At 33.8% G+C, this 19,299-nt stretch overlaps 1 long non-coding RNA gene across 3 annotated transcripts in view; it reads left to right on the top strand.

Annotated features, from left to right (window-relative positions):
- Nucleotides 1-10,162: 10,162 nt before the first annotated feature.
- LOC149559220 (uncharacterized) overlaps nucleotides 10,163-19,299 on the top strand; it is a 163,324-nt gene continuing 154,187 nt past the window's right edge. For 2 of the 3 annotated variants that reach the window (XR_016365125.1, XR_016365124.1), the window contains exons 1-2: nucleotides 10,163-10,380; nucleotides 10,690-10,780. This is a non-coding gene — a long non-coding RNA (uncharacterized LOC149559220). The remainder of the gene's footprint in view (nucleotides 10,381-10,689; nucleotides 10,781-19,299) is intronic. The other variant, XR_016365126.1, reaches the window with a different exon arrangement.

Raw genomic sequence — 19,299 nt, 5'->3', positions numbered from 1 at the left:
GAAGGCTTACAACACAAATTAAATGTACATAGGAGAGATAATCAAGACCCAAATAGGTCTACACAAACCCCTAGATTGCTCCACATCACTACATGCATCAAACACTTCAACTCAATCAAGAAAATCTGCAAAAAATCTAGTCTATACCAACACATTGTCAAGTGTCAGAAAACTCCTGAGCACTATCGAGCAACCAACACATGCCAAGTGTCAAGAAATTCACAAGCACTGTTGAGCAACCAACACATGCCGAGAAACCAATACATGTTGAGCCATAGAAGATGTCAAGCTTCAATAATGATTGATCCCCCTTTAATGACCAAGATCCTTAGCCACAACTATACCCATCAACAATCGAGCATCACTCTTTGGTGACCGAGTCCACAACTCCTAGCCAAAATACCTCCAACATGTAGCATTTCAAACAACCCTAGGATGCTCCTACATCAATATCATGCATATTTTATATTCTTAATTATTCCCTCAATTCAAGTGTATGAAGATTGTTAGATTGTGTAATTATTTCCTTAAGACTTTTTACTCAATGCCCTCTTCATAGTATTAAATATCATAAAGTATTTCAAAATACCTTAGCATGAAGATGCATAAAAGTATTTCATATATATAGGACCAAAAATTACCCTATATACTAGAAAATTAGGACAAAAAATTACCCTGTAGACTAGAAAAATATAAACACTCACATGAAGTGTGTGTGTGTGTATCGTGACCTAGATTACCAAATGATATATTGACTTTTGAAACTTTAGATATTTCCCTTAGGAAATCCTAGCTAGGACCCTACTAAATGTGTCTACTTGAAGTAGAAACCATGTGATCTATCTAAGAAAATTATGATCTATATTTCAAATATTTGATTTTATATCTTCCCTTAAGCCATCATTTTAGGACCACTTTAAACATTTTCATAGATTTCAATGTTTGATTATAGATTCTCCTAGGTTAATGAGCATCCTAAATTAGGACCTCTTTAAACATATATTTAAGAACTAAATACAAGGAGCATATAAAAAATTATGATACATATCTAATGATGTTTTATTTCATATATTATCCATTGGGTCATTCTTTTAGGGTCCTTTTCAACAAATTGATGATATATTGATGTTTGATTATATGCTTTCTCCTTGATCCATCCTAATAGGATCCCTATAAACATGCATCCTTTTAATCCAATCCTTTTAGCACCCATTTCAACATTATTATTTATTAAACATTCCATTTTATATTTTATATTTCACTCCTTAAGCCATCCTATTAGGGCCTCTTTATACATGTACACATATATGAAGTATATAGATGACCTAGTTTAGAAAATTACGATGGATTAAGGTTTGGATACGTGATATAGCTTAGTACATGTTCAATCTTAGATTATCCCTTTAAGTCACCCTATTAAGATCCCTTCAAATATCCATGTAAATGTATAAACTAGAGATCATCATTTCTAGTTTGGAAAATTATGATCTAGATTGATGTTTGATTTTAGTTTTTTCCCCTTAAGCCATCCTTTAATGATCCCTTTCCAAATTATGATATGTTTAATTTATATTTTATATGTTCCCCTTAAGACATCCTATTAGGACCCCTTTATGCATGCATGTACATGAACTAGATTATATGATCTAGTTAAATTTTTTATGATGGATTGATATTTGATCTTAAGTTGTACTCTTAAGATTTTTTACTTAAGAAGTCCTATTAGGATCCCATTCATGTTTAGGACATATGTGTATGTTCATTTCATGTTTAGGGCTTATATGTGTATGTTCATTTCATGTATGTATAGGACTTATACATGTACATATGTTCATATAAATTATCTGTGTGTATATTTATTTCAACTTTAGGAAGTTTATGTACATGTGTATGTTCATTTCATATTTAGGACTTATATGTGCATGCTCATTTCATGTTTATATAAATTTGATATATGTATGTTCATTTAATATTAATGATAAATATGTGTATGTTCATTTTATGTTTAGGACAGTTTATAATTGTATGCTCATTTCATGTTTAGGACTTATATATGTGTACATTCATTTCACATGTATATGACTTATATATGTATGCACATTTTATGTTTAGGACTTATATATATTGTAGGGTAGAAAAATGGAAGCATGCCAACCCTACATAGATGTGAAAGGGAGAAGACCAAGATCCATCCCTTTGATTGGATTTGATTGATACACAAGGAAGTATCAATATAAAACCCTAATACAAAAGGAATGAATAACTTGGATTTATTTCCCTCTCATCTCACCTTAAGAGGATTTAAGTAAAAGGATAGATAAAACAATACTTAAATCAAAAGTATAAAAATAGGAAGAAGGAAATGATACCTTGTAGAATACAAACCTAAAAACATGTTGTCGGATGATGTTGAAAGTAGTTGAAACCCAAGATCTAGGTTGCAATTTGTGAAGTGGATGAAACCCATTAATATTTTGGGGATATTTATAGGGTGAGTTGGATCTTCAGGGGCAAAATGCAATCTTTAGGGGTGTAGTGCACCCTTGATGATAGTGTGCGACATCGATTTTGATTTCACAGTTATGCATAAATCCAAAAAGGATATTTGGATTACTAACTTATTCGTCAATTAAATATCTAAAACTTGCAAAACAAAGGGATTGTTTGTTTGTTATTGTTGGGGGGCGTGGGGGGTGTGGGGTTGCCTTGGTGAAACCCCAATTTAGGAATTAACATTGAAGTGAAATAATTGAAATGGAATGCTAGCAATTAGTAGTGATAGATCTAACATGAAATAATGTAAATCTATGAATGCACTCTTAAATTTGGAATGTAATCAAGTATGTAGATGTAATATCTTTGACTCAACTTCAAAAACCCTAGAAAGAAAATCAAAGTGAAACAAAAACCTTCATGAATGTATGTACTTAAAATATGCCTTTGTAGATCTTGAAATAATAGAGGTAGAAGATGCAACAAAGGATCTTGAAATGTAAGAAGGAGGATCTTAAATGTTGAAAATGCAATAGAAGATCTAGCATAAACTCCTTCAATGGCTTAAATGGATAAATCCTTGATTTTAAATGGAGAAATAACTTGAACATGTTGAATGCTTGAAGAATTCTTAAGAACTTGAAGACTTGAGTGCTTGAAATTATGAATGCTTATTATAGAATGATTGTGATGATAAATGGAGAAAATGTAAGGGTTTATATAAAACTCAAAATTAACTAACTCTCGCAGATGGACCAACCTAGAAGTTAACACCCCAAACATTCAACACTATGGGACCTAAAGAGGAGACCCATAGTAGACCTTCATGAGGGGTGCATTGTGCCCTTGATTGGACCATTAGGGGAAGACTGTGCCCCTAATTGGTCAAGAGCACACTACACCCCTGATTATTAGGTGTAGAGATTCCCAAGATTGTCTCTAGAATCCAAAATAGGTCTTAGGATCCACAAATCAAGTACAAATTTTGAGGAATCCCATTTCAGTGTGAAAAGTAGTTTCCTTGAGTGGATAGGTGGATGAAAGGAATGACCTAGGGGAAATAGATCCTACCTCAATATTAAGACCATGAAAATAAGAACTTCACATATGATCTATTAGGTTTTACCACAATTCCACCAAGGAGAAAGGATGAAAAGGGAAGAAGAGATGAAATAAATAAGGGATTGATGATCTCACATTAAATAGGTGTTAAATTTTTATTAAATTAGAGTTCATCCAATTTAAGATGATACATTTAGCCCCCACTTTAGCAGAAGTGTGGACCAACCCACACTTGTAGTAAAGTAGTGAGAAGAAGAATAAGAAAAGAAGAATCTAACAAATCTCAATGAGATAGGACATTACTTAGTCAAAGAGAACAATCCCCCGAGACCAAGATTCCTATCTCTATATCTACGCACAAGGGTGTAGAGAAAAACAAAAACAAAAAAAGACAAAAAAGATAGACAAAAGGGGTTACAATTTCTATTTTCTCCACCGAATATGGGATATCTTCGTTGGGTAGAGATCTTGGGTTCCTAGACTATTCCCTACTTTCTTGACATACTTCATCCTAAGTTGGTTGTTTATTGGAGTAACACAGGGTTTTGCCTATTTTCCCTTGTTCCTCCACTATTTCCCCTTCCTCTATTACTACCTCTAGATGAAAATTTTTGCTTCCTAAGTTTAATCTTGAAGTATAAGAATTATGCTCATTCCCTTTCTTTGTCAATTTTATGATCTATCAGCTTTCTAGATTTTGATCTCTAATTAGGGCCTTGTTCCATATGGATATCATAAAAAAAGACTTCATTTAAATTTGAGCTTCTTTCATAAAACTCAAATTTAGCTGTCTGAGGATTCTTAAAGGAGTCTAATATGATTATGTTATGAATATACCCATCATATTTAGTGAAAAATAAAAGTTATAGATTGATCTATTTGTTGTGACTTTTAGTGGCTTAATATTATGTAGGTCTAGTTCTGTGTTAATTAGGAGTTGATTTTGTTTGAGTTATAATATTTTGCTTCAAAACCATTCGGATCTCCTATTGCCAGACTAATGCATTTTAGGATTTGAAGATGAAATAACTCTGTTGGTAATGCTTTTATCATTACCCAAGTGCATATTCATAGTTTTTTAGCTTCTAGTTGACTAAAATTTGGATTCAAATTTTATAAATTTAATGAAGTACCCTTTATGAAAACAAATAGAGATACAAAGAAGATGATCTCTATTTTTTTTTCTTTACATTGAATATATACTAATCTATTTGATATTTAGAGGATATACATACCTGTCTACATAGTGTTCCTTTAACCATTTGGCCAAATTTGGGTTCTTTGATTCTGATCCATTCCAAAATGTGAAGAGCCCTAAATCTTGACATTCAAACCATCTTTTTTCAATATAAATATCACTAATTATCATGATACTTTCATCATCTTTGTTATTTTCCAGGTTAGTCTTTGTATTAGTTTTTGTTCCTTCTATAGTAATAAGAGCTTTAGGGCATCCATCTTGCTTAACATTATGTGTAATTTTTGTCTCTTTCTCAATTGATCTGCTCGGTAAATGTTTTGGCAGTTATTTTTGAGCATCGTCTGATTTTTTCCCAAGTTGTCTATGGGGTGGGATTAAGCATCACCATCTTCATTCCTTTTTAGGGTTGTTGTAATAGACTTTTGAGGACATATATACTGCCATTTGTTATTTCCCTAGTATTGGCTTTCATGTTTTTTTTGGATGGATCCCTATTCAAATCTAGATCTTGACTTGGTCATTGTAATGCATTTTCCTTTGGAATATTGATAGGGTTATTATATCGGTTTCTTTTTTGGTTTATTGTAGTCCATTCCTCATCACTATATTTATTCGCTTGGTAAATGAAATTGGGGTTTTTACGAGGCATTACCTCATCCTTATTTTGAGAGTTCTAGATCCACCTTTTCCCTTTAAAATCCTGCGGTGGTTTATGATCTTGGATGTTATCTGATCCATCCTTGTCATTGCACCAGTATTTGGTTTTTGAAAAATGAAATTTTTGTTTTTCAATTAAGTCTACCATCGAATCTTTATCTGGCTTTTGGATGCTATTATTTTCAAGATTTTAGTTCTTCCCTTTACTCTTTCCTGCCAATGGGGCTTCCTCAATGTCTTGCAAAATTTCATATCTATTATGAATTGGTAGGGCTTTTGTTGTCACATACTTAGTTTTTGCAAAATATGACGCAGATTTATTCGCTGATTGCAGAGCCATGCTTTTTTTAATGTTCTCAAATCCAAATCTTTTTTTTTTGAAAGAATTAATTTTAATCACTATTAAAGATACAACAATTAATTGATAAAAATAATTAATTTAACAAAAAAAATTTACTAAGTTTTGATTGGTATTAGTAGAAAGAATTAATTTTAATCACTAGTTAAAGATACAATAATAAATTGATAAAAAGAATTAATTTTAACAAAATAAAAACTACACCAAATTTTGGTTGATAGAAATAATTAATTTTAATAAAATAAAATTATACAATAGTATTTAGTCTACCATAACAAAATAAGAAATATGCTAAATTTTGATTAGTCGAAATAATTAATTTTAATCACTAATTAAAGATACAATAATTAAGCATAGAAAGAATGAATTTTAACAAGAGCTTGAGCTAGAGTCCTTGCCTTATGGAGGAGTGGAAATAAGAGGAGAGGTTGGAGTTGTGAAGAGGGATTTAAAAATAACTACATTATTAGTGTTCTATGTCTTTCACTTTCAAAAGTGATTTGAGCAATGCAAAATTCTAAAGCTTTTCTCATTTAATAGGTGTTTTCAAATTACAAATTAGGGATGAATATATCATTAGGAAATTCAAAGAGTCTAATATAAGAAGTGGTAGTTGACAATTTAAAAAAAGGTCTAAAAGAATGTTTAAAATTAGCAAAAGAAATAAAATAATAGAGGTATTTGTTTCAACAATAAACCATGATTGATAGGATGAATGATACAATATTGTATAAATAAGAGTTTATTGTCAAACTATTTTCTTATGACAAACAATATTTAGAATTCACTTAACTAACAAGTAATAATCCAAAACTTTGCTTTAAGTTAACAAATATCATAGGCTCATTTACAAAACTTTTATTTAGACTAAGCTTCCACTTTGCTTTGGACTTGATTGAGCTTGTAGATAAATTCACAGGTCAAGGTTCAATCAAATATTTTGAAGTTGTGATATTGCTATTGTAAAACTCTAAGGTTAGCTTGCTACCCCATTTGCATAACCTCCAACAGGTATTGTGCTTTATGAATTGTTCAACCCTTGAACCTAATGCTTCACCCCTGTGAGCATCACCTAGATGTAACGAATAAGTTTCCAATTTATTCTCATGGTAGATGGATTATTGCGAATCACTACTCATGGACCTTAGCTTGCTACTCTATTTGCAAAACTTTCTAGATCCTTCAGAATATTATTAATAAGTGTTGTTATTGCATTTTTTGCCATTTTATTCTGCACATGACCAATCAATGGAGGCCTATTTGACAACATAAAATATATAGTATCTCGAAGAAGAATCTTATAAGAGCATAACTAGCATTTGCACCAAATGAGGTGCAATGGTGTGTGTGTGTGTGTGTGTGTGTGTGTGTGTGTGTGTGTGTGTAACTATTGAATCTATCCATTCTTTAAGAAATAGGTTCATCTAAAGAAGAAAATAACACTTATATATATAGTGAAACTATTGAATCTATCCATTATGTAAGAAATGGGTTCATCTAAAGAAGAAAATAACTTTTTGTTTCTTATGCTAGATGCAATGAGTGCTAAGTGTTCCATTCATTGTCATGAGAGATTGACTCTTGTGAACCACTACTCCTAGAACATGAGTCAATGTGTTTGACTAAAAAAATTACACTCTTAAATTCCCATAACAATAGAACAATTTGACTTGATGTGGAAAATATCTCCTACTTCTAAATTTTTATGTATTTTTAAGTTGCACTCTAACACATAACTATAAGAATGAAAATAATATTAATAACAACTTAATTATAAACACATTCTCTAACAATCTTTTTATCTTATATTATATAATAATAATAAGGATTAGATTTTGGTTTAGCTATAATCCTATGAAGAAAACAACAAATTTCAAGTAAAATTATTTATTAGGGATTATTTATTTTTAGGATATGAAATTGTACTTTCAACTTAGCATTTAGTAAACTACTTTTGTGGATGTTAATATTAAATGTACAAGAATTTTTTTTTACAACATTATGTAACATCCACTTTAAAAATAGTACTTGGCCAATTACATACACATTTTTTTATGTGTAACTCATAAGGTTTTTATTGTGGAGTGACAAACATTAATAAATTGTACGAAGTAAAGCTTTGATTTTAAGTGATCAAAAAGAATTTTATTAAAAAAAAAATTAGTGAATGTGTAACATTTTTGAAGAAAGCTTCAAATATATTTTAATTTTTTTTTAAAAAAATAAGCATATTTATTTTTTGAATAATATTTCGTGGATGTACTGGGCATTTTTAATATTCTATTGGCTTTGTTCTAGGAACAAATTAACCAATAAACAACATAGATCTCATCATGAAACACTTCTAAATATAGAAATTACATTACACACTAAAATATAACAATAAAACAATATTTATTTGTGAGGTGTCTGAAGGCAATTTCCATCTACAGGCATTGCACAAACCAAATGTGATCATTGACATTTGAAATCAAATGTGTTAGGTAGTCACTCGTGGAAGCGTCTATTCAGCAGACATAATAGACATTTTATTATTATTTAATTTTAAATTAAAATTATAATATAACAATTTTATAATTTCTAAACTATTAATAAATTCTAATATATAGAAATTTTGTTGGTTGGATAGCCAATTTGGTCACGCGTTGCTATGCTGAGTATTATTTGAGCATACAAGGTGCCCCTATTTGGGGATTAATATATCAAAGCTCACCAATGAGAGCCCCTATTCGTGTTCATAATGCAAAGCTAGACCAATAAATAAGCATTAAACCCTCATTTCAATAATGCTCTAGTCCTAGTACAGTAAAGCCACCTTCTTGAAGCGGTCTAGTTCCCAAGCACAACCAACCCTTCTTCTGGAAAGTTTAATTTTGTGGCTGCATTTTTTACAGGGCAAGTCTGCAAGCGCTTATCTCTTACCTATGACCTTGCAAGTTGGCTTGGCTACATACACTACTATATGCCATGAAGGTTCATTTGCTATTACCCCAAAGAACTTTTCCCTTAATGTTTGTCAGAGACACTATTGCATACCCGATTATAAATCAGAAAAATTTTAAAATTAGTAATTTTTTTGGTGTACCAAAAACCATAAGCATAACACATTTCAGACATTTCACTTAGGTGGGGTCCTATGAGGGGGGCTTAAGCTCTATTTTTTAGGATGCGGGTGGTCTCATGAGCAAAATTATATTTTCCTACGAGAATATTCACAATCTTCTCGTAAAGTAGAAGCTCCTAATTTTTAGGAAGCAAGTGAAAAAGGGGTGAGGTTGGAAATAGCCCCATCAGCTTAGAAATGCTTTTTCTACTCGTCAAAAATAAAAAAAATTAATTTTTAATTAAAATATAATTTTAGAAGGAATTAAAATTTTCAACTTATTTTTAATGCATAGCTTCCTTAAATTTTGGAGCTAAAATTTTGAATTTTAAAATACAACATAAATCATGGGACCACTAGCTTAAAAATATTCCCTAAAAAGTAGCGAGTAGTTACCGCTCTATTTTATAGGAAGTCTCTATCCATGAGACCCCAGCCTTACCCTCTCGCAAATGATAGGGGTTTTGTTTGTTGCAGATGGGCCTCAGGGTTTTTCAGATTGAAAGATGACTGGGAGAGATAGACAAGAGGTTGAAGATACCTGATCTCACAACTCGTTCAGACCTGTTCGAGCACTATAGAGCTGTGCTCCCTCTGCAACAGATTCACGAGACAACAATGATCTTTTGGCCCAACGAGTAGTATAGATAGTGTTTCTTATGGCGGTAAATGGACAAATTTGTGGCGGTAACATCGACTTCTGTAAGTTGGATACTTTATCTTTATATTCGACCTTGCTAGTTGGAGCCACAACCTTATCTAATGATGGTGGGAAGAAGTACCCTGTTTATGTTGCCGCAGAAAGCAGTCATCGTCTTCTTCTTCTTTTTTGACACATAATTAATTCATTCTTATCCTTAGATTTCTCACACATAATTAATTCATTCTTATCTTAGACTAATTTTTTTTGAAAGTAGAAAAAACAATAGAAATGCTGGAAATTGACCAATGATGCTAAAATTAATTTAAAAAATATTACCTCTAAAACTTTAGCCCGTTGCATTTTAAAGACATCAAATTTGGACAGTCCATTGTATTACATTAATTTGTTTCTGGATTCTATTGTTGCATTTAATTTTTAATTTTTATAATACTAATTGTACGGGGCTAATAAAAACATTAGTTCCCTCCGTAGCAGACAATATAATATAATAATATAATAATAAAGCAACTAATAAATATAATAGTTCAGCTAATCAGCTTACAAAGCCTTCCATTAGAAAATCATTATTTATTTTTAATAAAAGACTATTAATCTATAAAATGAAAGCTGACATATGTAAAAAGTAGCGCCATGATAGCGGAGAGTTACGAAAACAACTTTACGGCAGCTGAAACGTTCCTCGCCTCGCCTGAAAACAAAAAGTGACTTCATTCAAGATTTTGTTTATGTTGAATGAATTGAATCAGCAGCAGAAAAGAATTCTGCTTTGGTAGGATTTCATATTATTGTTTCACTAGGCTCTACTGTTGACAACACGGCACAACCTGTGTAGAATGTTAAAGGTAAGTCACTTGCCATGGTTCCAATAATTATTTTTGAAATCTGTACAGGGCCGGACCATTTTCTGTTGAGTTTTACTCCATTCTGAAACAATTATATTGCAATCTGTTAAATGAAGATATTGGATATGTGGCTTTATCTATTGCTGTTTTCATATAAGGAATTACTGTAATACCCTGTGTTAGGTTCCTTCATGATTCTCTGCGTAGAGACATTTCAAACTTTGAAGTAAATTTTACACTTATTTGATGATTTTTTTGTTTATTTTGTTTTTGTCCTTGAAATTATTTTTGTGCCTATTTTTGTGACAGGAATACCAGTTAAAGCGAATCAATACAAGCTATGCCGACGCTGTAAATGCCATGGTTGCCGGAACTGTTCCACATAGAATGATTAGTAGAGGTCAGACCATCTTTACATGTTAAACTTATACATTCTTCTTCATAACTTGTACATTGTACGTCATATTTTTTTCACGGGTTTTTGCCATCATACTGGCTCTTGCACTATAAAGATAAAATGTTAAGAGATCGTGTTGTGACAAAGATCTTATAATGTCCCCTCTTGTAAATGCTTTAGTTATTGTACTAAATCACAAATTCCAAATAGAACAAGAAATAGAATAGACTTAGTAACATCCATGTACCTGGTTGAGATCCTGCAACATGTTAGGAAATCATTAAAATATGATCCACAAAATAAAATTTTCTTTTTAGAGATATTAAAAACATAGATAATTTCAACGAAGATAGGAGCATTAATTTAATCATAAGATATATTTAAATTTATCGACTGAGTTCAACCATAAGAGAGTTAGAATAGGGGGCATACCTGGGTGCCTTTGTCATTTCTCTACTCTAGGCTCAAGAGTGGATGTCATCCCTCTTGACCTTATGGGGTCCTTGCCATCCATTTGAGGGGGTGCATTTAGCGAGAAATCCATAGTCCATTAACTCTCTACTTTAGGCCCGAGAGTGGAAACCGTCCCTCTTGGCCTCATGTGGTTCTTGCCATCCACATGAGGGAATATACCTGTTAGGAATCCATGATCCATAATCCTCTACCTTAGGCCCAAGAGTGGATATCATCCCTCTTGGCCTGATGTGGCCCTTGCCATCCATATGAGGGGGTGTACCTACTGAGAAATCCACAATGCATTAATCCTTTACCCTAGGCCCAAGAACTGATTTCGTTCCTCGTTCATCCCTCTTGACCTTATGGGGTCCTTGCCATCCATTTGAGGGGGTGCATTTAGTGAGAAATCCATAGTCCATTAACTCTCTACCCTAGGCCCGAGAGTGGATACCATCCCTCTTTGCCTCATGTGGCTCTTGCCATCCACATGAGGGAATGTACCTGGTAGGAATCCATGATCCACAATCCTCTACCCTTGGCCCCAAGAGTGGATATCATCCCTCAAGAGTGGATATCATCCCTCTTGGCCTGATGTGGCCCTTGCCATCCATATGAGAGGGTGTACCTACCAAGGAATCCACAATCCATTAAACTTTTACCCTAGGCCCAAGAACTGATTTCATTCCTCTTGCCCTCATGTGGCCCTTGCCATCCATATGAAGGGGTGCAAGTGGTGAGGAATCCATAATCCAGTACTCCTTCACCCTAGACCCAAGAGTGGATATCACCCCTCTTATCTTCATGCAGCCCTTGTTCAATACTAATGCAATTTGTTTAATCCCTCCCATTGAATGATTGGTGTTGTCTTTTGAATTCTTCGATTGGCTGGAGGGTTTTGTTCTTTTCTTAAGGTTGTGACCCTTTGGGGATGAAAGTGTGCTTTCTTAACCTAATTGCTGCCTTTCCAAACCAAATTATAATTGATGCTTCTGATAAGGTATGTGTTGCTTTGGATGGATGGCTGTTGCTGCTTGATTGATCTATTCCCCTACTTATCTGATTGATTTTTTTGCTAGGTCTTCTGTAAAGTCTGATCAGATCCTCTTCCCTATATTCAGATATTTTTGAGAAATCCTTTCTTATTCCTTTGATGCCTCTCTTCAATCCAAGTCTCTCCTTAAAAACTTGTGTCTCTTTTATGCGGTGACCATCTTCTTGAGAGACTTCTTGTGCAAACTCTCAATTAACCTTAGTGATTGCTGGCTGTTAGAGTAAGAAGGGTGCTGTTTCCTTGATATTTAATCATCACTCCATCTGAAAATCGCTATTAAAGATTGCTGAAGTTTAATGTCTTTAAGACAAATTTCTTATGCTAATCATGGTGGGGACATGGCACAACTTGGTTTTCCAGATGGTTAAATCTTCTCACATGGTTGGTTACTTGGTCGGGACGCAGGGATACAATTAGGTATCAACATGTGTTTGATATTATTACATTTGATTCTGAAACCATGTGTCTATGCTATTTTAACAAAAATAAGAGTGCTATTTTGAGAGACCCTCTTTTCACAAACATATAGAGCCACCATCTCTTCTTTTGCATCAAATTGCAATGATTCAACATCCTTTTGGAAGCAATTCTAGACACAATTGTGTTTGATAGGTACATGCTTAATGCTAAGTAGCCAATCTGATTCTGGTTAGGATTTGGATTTTGGTTTGGGATTTGGCAATCTTTTGTTCTGGGCTGGATTCAGGCACTGCGAGCTTATATATAGACTTTTTTTAAACACACACACACACACATGCACACACACGCACAAACACACACACACACACACACACACACATATTTATGTATGTATATTCAATCTTCATCACTCTCACATACACACATATGTATGTATGTATGTATGTATATTCATAGGTTCATACATGTAACATGTCAATCTTCATTCGTCATTGGTTCAAAACTTCAAAGTTCAAATGTTTTATAATAATAATAAGAAGTTAGAAGCGTGATTCTCATAAAATGTTAAATCCATAACTATCAATATATGATTATATGATATCCACACTTTGCAAAAGTCTCAAAATGTAATTACATGCTGAAAATTTTAAATCACAAGCCATATTTCATATTTAAAAATTAAAGCAGTAAACTTAATACTCACTGCCATATTCTTATTCATCATCTTCATCGAGATCAAGGTCAAATCAGGGTTTAGAAGGGTAATATTAGGGTTTAGTTTCACTTTAATTTGAAAAATAAATTAAAAAGAAAAGCGGGGCTTGTTTTTGGACATTCAGACCCACGGATTGCCATTGATTCCTCCAAATTCTAAGGAACCCATAGGAAATCTGGATTTCATTCCTAAACCTTGTCAAGATATGGGCGGAATCCGGATCTGAATCGCATTGGAACCATTTTTTTTTTTTTTTTTTGGAGAAACTGGTATCTTAGCCTTAAAGTGTTGGGTTTCTGTAACTGTAATAACAGTTCTCTTTCTAAAAAAATGATTCAAGTCTTTTGTATCTAAAAAAAAAAATGTACACTTTGGTAGTTGTCTCTAGTGATCACCAACCATCCAAATTTCTCCTACTAGTGTTTTTCCCATTGCAGGACACACAAAGAGTCTCCTACAACCTGCTTTTTATGCACCCTTAAACGATTTTAGCTATTTTTTATTGCAAAAAGATCAACATCATTATTTCTTCTTGGTGTCGTATGATGCAAGCAGTATTTGTGAGCCTTAGCTTCTTCAGTCTTATCTTGACTAATGAGCTGTAATAGAGAAGTAATAAACATGATACATTTTTGTTTAAAGCTTTTTTACTTTGTAATCTCTTATGCTTTGGCATCTAGGCAATCATGAATCATTAGTTATTGGGCCTGCATTCATTATTCAGTTGTTAGAAATTATGAAACTCGTGTCCTTACTTGTTGTACAGAACAATAGTTGAATGAAAGAAGAAATATTTATTAGTCCATTTTCAATCCAAATAGGCCCTCAAAAAATTATTTGCATTTTTAGAAGAACATTTTGGAGGAGTAACCTTGCAAGCACTAGGTATATCAAATCTTACATTTCTTTGGATGTGATGGGTTGTTCTTGAATTTTAAAGCATTTTTGTTTTTATCTCGGCAACTTGGAAAAGAACCATACTATTAGCAATTTCTTAAATTCCAGTTAGGTATGCCCACTTAATCGTCCTTTAGCTGTGAAAATACTCATGTCCAATGAAAACCATTAAGTCATTGCACTTATAGAACTCAGGAAAGCAATACCTTGAGTAGTTCTGTTTCCAATCACTTTGAAATACCATTTGTAGCTAGCATTAATTACAAACCATAGGGAGGGCCATGTAGTGGGCAAGAGGTTGTTTTATTGGCCAGCCTTTGATGTCTATCACAAACTGTAACTTAGAGGGCATTGGTTGTTTGATGCTTTCAAACTTACATGTTAGGAAACACAGTAGACCACAACACAATGAGTTCACCAATTCTACTTGTGTATTTTTTTGAATCCCATAGCCTTGGAGTCCAAACATTGTCGAACACCATAGCATGCCAAATCTTGTTTCTCTCTTAACAAATCTTGTATTACTCCATAAAGTCCATGGTCATCAATCATTTAGTGGTAGCAGCCACCTTAATGCAAGGTCAAAACCTCCCATGATTACTTTCTACAAAAACCTTTTGTGATCTTACTTTATTAACTAGAAAATACATGATTTAAAATTGTGAGGTTTTCACACCATTGCCCCATGGCAAATGGGCACCTCCTATTTCCGCCTATGAGCAGATCCTTGAGGTGATCAGAGGCGATTTTGGCATAGTTTGAGTATAAAATCTTGGGGAGAGGAGGATTGTGAAAAATGAAATCAGAATTCTATGTGGCCCAAAATCAGATTGGAATAAGCTGTGGAAGCACATTCAACATGTAGTTGCATTCAAGAAGAGGTAGAGGGGCTTCAAAGAAGCCAGGAAATAAAGTTCAGAATCATGAAGCAATCCTCAGGAGGTAGCGGATTTTGCCACCCTTCCAGGATTATTTATCCTCTACAGGGTCAGATCTCTGCCACCTTGGTGAGAGTAATTCGCTGAAGGATTTGAAAGCACGGTGAAAGACAAACATGAAATCAGCACTTGGGAACCAAAATTGCAAATGACAAGACAAGCAAAAGATGAGGTGAGAAGTTGAACAAGGTAAATATTTGAATTGGGTGAAACTTAAGTTGTGATGAATATGAAGGAGAGAATCCTCTGGGTATGGTGGAATCCGCCTGCCCTTGAGGGTTCCAAAATCCTATCTTCCCCTAAAATTCTGCTGATAGGTTAAGCTCCAAAACTTGCATAAAATGAAGACCAAAGGGCATGAAGGGATAGCATGATTCAAGAATGGCAATGAAATTTAGAATTAAGTTAATAAGGGATAAGATTGAATTGAAGAAAATGGAAAACAAAGGATTCAAAATCCTCTCAGCCCCTTCATCTCCGCTTTGTGTTGATAATGATAGAAACACAAATTAAGCTTGAAACAATGGAGAAGGAAGACAAAGACCAATGATAAGAGGGGAAGAGTGAGGTTAAAGGAAAAGTAATTAAGGGAAATTCCTTTAGGGATGATAAATTCTGCCATCCTTAAACCGAAGGATTAATAATCCTCCTTCACACCTCACTCCCACCTTATGTTCGTGGCAATTGAAACATAAACCAAACCCCTCCTAAATTGCATTATGAGCAATGAAGGGTTTCAGGGGGTGGGCATGAGTTTAAAAAGATGAGAAAGAGGAATCCTTGAGAGGTGGCAGATTCTGTCACCCTTACAGGATTAAGAATCCTCAAACATTCATAATCTTCCCTTGCCTTCATAAGATTACAAACAAAAAGCCTCCTCAAATATCCATTATGAAGATCAAAATGGAAGGCTGAAGAATATGAAAGGCAAAATCAAATTTGAGAAAGCAGTGACATAGAGAAAGAGAAGTAACTTGATTGAAAAAAGAAAAAAAATCCTTGAAGGGAGGTGTATTCCGCCACCCTCCAAAGAATCTTGTCTTCAAGCATCTCTGATTTCCACCCTTGTCTACAAGAGTATTAAAACACGATGCAGTCGTCTAAGTTGGGCATTTGAGAATGAATATCAAAAGCGTGAGAGTAAGGATTTTAGTGGGCAAGTTTGCATTGGCCGAATTCAAGAGGGAAGTGACACTATGTTTGAAAAATGAGAAGTATTAAAAAATCCTTGAACTCCTGCCATATGTTGATGTTTTAAAACTTGTCCTTAATATGGGCAATGAGAAAGTGCAGGAGAACGATGCGGATAAAAGGTTGATATAATGGTCAAGACCCAAGTTCATATGCGATGAAGAGAAATTCCTTGGGTCTACCATCCCCCAAGGATTAACAATCTTGTAACCTACTAAATCAATATCAAGATCGATATCAAGATGGAGTTCAAGAAAGTAAAGAAGAAGGACAAGAAAAAACCACAATTTACAAGTGGAAGAGATTATCACCAACTTGAATTCCCTCTGGAAATCCAAGTTCATTTTGAAGAATCCAAGTACATGAAGGACTTCATCGCTTCAAGAACTTCAAGATACAAGTACAATCGAGTTCAAATCACGACAATGAAATTTTTTCTAGGAAAGACATTGAAGAAAACTTGAGAAGATGAAGTAATTTGGGAATATGCCATCATGATCGAAGGCTTGATAATGTTGAGTACCAAGAAGATACTTTCTCATCACCAAAAGATTGATCAAGTCTACAACATAAAAATGTTGAGGTGGCACCTAGTTGTCTTGTATGAATCAGAAAATTTAGATACACATGTTCAGGCACACTCAATCATATTATGCCAAGTCTACAACTTTCCCATTGGCTCTCAAAAGCACTGTAATTTTCTTATTGACCTAAGAGTGGTGCCCTCATATGATTGGTTGATTGGGTGGCAACCCTAATTAGGGTTTGTAGTGATTTATCTTGGCCCTTGATCTTGAATTGACGTTGATCCTTCAATGTAATAAACAACTATAAAAGGTCAAGGCCTTCTCATTTGTAAGAAGAGTTGGACATTAAGATTCATTAAAGTAGCTAGCTAGTAGTAGAAGTAGAGTAGGAGGGGAGACTTGATGAAATTGTTGCCATAATGCTATGAAAGTAATTGATGATTCATTATTGGTCTTTATGGTGGATTACTTAATGCTGCTTTGGAGTATTGCACCATTTCTTCAATTCCTCACTTAGATTAGATTTCATTTCATGTTAAGTAGAAGTAGATTAATGGAAGATATTGTTGAATGATGATTAATGGCAGATCTAGTGTCCATAACTTTTGGTACTTGATGATTGTAAGTAATAATGCAAGGTTAGATCTGGGCCTGAATTGCAATTGTTTAACTTTCATTGGAGATGTTCATTTAGATTCCGCCTTCATAGGGTATTTGGACTGATATTGACAATATGAAAATCATTCCTGCATCTGTAGAGGCTAGCGCTCTCATATGCCCAGTTGACACGACAATGCAAGGATTGGTTAAAGGTTTACCCCATCATTAACATTGTCTTACATTCTTTGAGTTAGACAAAATTCATAAACCCATTCTCCTTGTAGTTAATTTGTTTGGAAGTAACAAAAGAAGTTAAAGCAATTGATATTCATTAAATGAATTAATGATGGAGCTAGTGTCCACACCTTTTGGTATGTGCTAATTGTAAGTAATAGTGCAAGGTTAGATCTAGGCCAAAATTGCAATTATTTAACTTTTATTGGAGATTTTCATTACGATTGTGCCTTCATAGGGTATTTGGATGAATATTGACAATGTGAAAATGATTCCTGCATCCTTAGAAGCTAGCACCTTCCTATGCCTAGTTGACATGACAAAGGAAGGATTGTTTGTGGGCTCACCCCATCATCAATATTGTCTTACATTCTTTGAGTTAGATAGATTTCCTAAATCCTTTCTTCTTGCAGTTAATTTGGTTGGAAGTAATTGAAGAAGTTGAACAAATTAATATCTATTGAATGAATAGTGCAAGTTCCTTTGTGATAGCCAAGATACCACATCATCATAGAATTGATTGGAAGTCCACAGCAAGAAGGAACCTTGAGGTTGTCTCATTTGACCCACACAATTCAGCACTATCTAGCATAAAAGCATTCTTATTCAAGAGAGAGTTGGAGATTTGGTATATCATCTTGGGATACTAAGTATTTGATTCTATATGTTGTAGTGGAAAAAAAATCACATCAACAAAATTACATGGAAAAACTCTCAAAGCACCTAGGCTTGTGCTCGAGTACTATTATAACACTGAATATTCAAAACACTTTGTTTTCAAAGTTGTGTTGGGTTACAAACAATTTGTAAATGGTGTGATTATTTGAATTCAGCATATTGCCTTCCTAGTCACAAAACCGTATTTATATTATACAAGACAAACTACACACTTGATAAAGAGTGGAAAATAAAGCTTCGTTATTTACAACAATACATGTTTGCTACTTAATAAAATAGTTAAAAATGACTTTATAGTTTGGTAAAGGCCCCATAGTTTCTCTTTACTAGTTATTACATCCTCCTTACTTCACACAAGTGTTTACCATATGGGTTAAATAGATTAATGCATACAGACAATAGACAAGAACATGTAACACAATAGTACTCCTTTTATTATTCACATATATGTCGACGAGATTACATAATGCTTATAATAATGATTACAATGATCTCGGATGGTGTACATATACTTCCCGAAGAACCTTCCCAAAACATAACAATTAACGACTACATGCTAATCTACCTATCCACTACACAATATTTATCGACGACATCAACCTGTCGGCTACACAATATCTACCGATGACATCATCCCCTCCCCCAAAAAAAGTCGTCTCCTGGCGCCTTCAGAACCAACAAAATAGGAGACAACAGTATACACTATAGAAAGAATGTAGATTAGGGAGGAGGTTGTGTCCTAGAAGAGTTTTGCTGTTGGCGCAATTCGTACACTTGATCCGTTTGGATGCGTAAATCCTTCTGAGTCCGCATAT

Source organism: Cupressus sempervirens, chromosome 5, assembly GCF_028749045.1.
Source record: "Cupressus sempervirens isolate cs-2001-9-10 chromosome 5, ASM2874904v1, whole genome shotgun sequence".
Lineage (NCBI taxonomy): Eukaryota > Viridiplantae > Streptophyta > Pinopsida > Cupressales > Cupressaceae > Cupressus > Cupressus sempervirens.
Note: the sequence above shows the minus strand (reverse complement) of the source record. Positions and strands in the feature narration are given on the sequence as shown.